Here is a 1880-nt window from a genome sequence, read left to right on the forward strand (position 1 = left end):
GTGTGAATATTTAATTTTCCACGTTTTTCAAGTTTTCTTGCCATATTCAGGTCCTACAGTGTGAATTTTTAATTTTCCTCGTTATTCAGTCTTTCTCACCATATTCAGGGTCCTACAGTGTGAATATTTAATATTCCACATTTTTCAGGTTTTCTCGCCATATTCTGGGTCCTTCAGTGTCAGTTTTTAATTTTCTAATTTTTTCAGGGTTTCTCGGCATATTCTGAGTTCTACAGTGTGATTTTCTCATTCTACATCTTTTTCAGGTTTTCTCGCCATATTCGGGGTCCTTTATTGTGAGTTTTTAATTTTCTACTTTTTCAGGGTTTCTCACCATATTCTGGGTCCTAAAGTGTGTATTTTTAATTTTCCACCTTTTTCAGGTTTTCTGGGCCTATTCTGCATCCTACAGTGTTAATTTTTAGTTTTAAACGTTTTTAATTTTTTTTTCGTCATATTCTGGGTCCTAGAGTGTGATTTTCTCATTTTCCAACTTTTTCAGGTTTTTCTCAGCATATTCTGGGTTTTACAGTGTGAATTTTTAATTTTCCACGTTTTTCAAGGTTTCTTGCCATATTCTGGGTTCTACAGTGTGAATATTTAATATTCCACGTTTTTCAGGTTTTCTCTCCATATTCCGGGTCCTTCAGTGTGAATTTTTAATTGTCAACGTTTTTCAGTTTTTTCACAATTCAGGGTCCTACAGTGTGAATTTCTCATTCTCCATCTTTTTCACGTTTTCTTGCCATATTCTGCATCCTACAGTGTGAATTTTTAATTTTCCACGTTTTTCAGTGTTTCTCACCATATTCTGGGAAATACAGTGTGAATTTTAATTTTCCAACTTTTTCATGGATTCTTGCCTTATTCTGGGTCCGACAGTGTGTATTTTTCATTTTCACCTTTTTCAGGGTTTCTTGGCATATTCTGAGTCCTGCAGTGTGATTTTCTCATTTTCCTCGTTTTTGAAGTTTTATCGTAATTCTGGGACCTACAGTGTGATTTTTCTCATTTTCCAACTTTTTCAGATTTTCTTGCCATATTCCAGGTCCTTCAGTGTGAGTTTTAAATTTTCTACTTTTTTCAGAGTTTCTCGCCATATACTGGGTCCTACAGCGTGTATTTTTAATTTTCCACGTTTTTCATGGTTTCTCGGCATATTCTGGGTCCTACAGTGTGAATTTTTAATTTTAAACATTTTTAAGATTTTTTTGTCATAGTCTGCGTCGTACAGTGTGATTTTCTCATGTTCCAACTTTTTCAGGTTTTCTCGCCATATTCAGGGTTCTTCTGTGTGAGTTTTTAATTTTCTACTTTTTTTTAAAGGGTTTCTTGCCGTATTCTGGGTCCTAAAGTGTGTATTTTTAATTTTCCACCTTTTTCAGGGTTTCTCAGCCTATTCTGCATCCTACAGTGTTAATTTTAATTTTAAACGGTTTTAAGTGTTTTTCGTCATATTCTGGGTCCTATAGTGTGATTTTCTCATTTTCCAACTTTTTCAGGTTTTCTCGGCATATTCTGGGTTCTATAGTGTGAAGTTTTCATTTTCCAGGATTTTCAAGGTTTCTTGCCATATTCTGGGTTCTACAGTGTTAATATTTAATTTTCCATGTTTTTCAGGTTTTCTCGCCATATTCAGGGGCCTTAACTGTGAGTTTTTAATTTTACTCGTTTTTCAGGTTTTCTCACCATATTCTGTGTCCTACAGTGTGAATATTTAATTGTCAACGTTTTTCAGGGTTTTCGCAATTCTGGGTCCTACAGTGTGATTTTCTCATTCTCCATCTTTTTCAGATTTTCTCGCCATATTCTGCGTCCTACAGTGTGAATTTTTAATTTTCCATGTTTTTCAGTTTTTCTCACCATATTTTAGGAAATAC

Source organism: Mus caroli, unplaced genomic scaffold, assembly GCF_978045245.1.
Source record: "Mus caroli unplaced genomic scaffold, Mus_caroli_1 scaffold_250, whole genome shotgun sequence".
NCBI classification, from domain to species: Eukaryota; Metazoa; Chordata; class Mammalia; order Rodentia; family Muridae; genus Mus; species Mus caroli.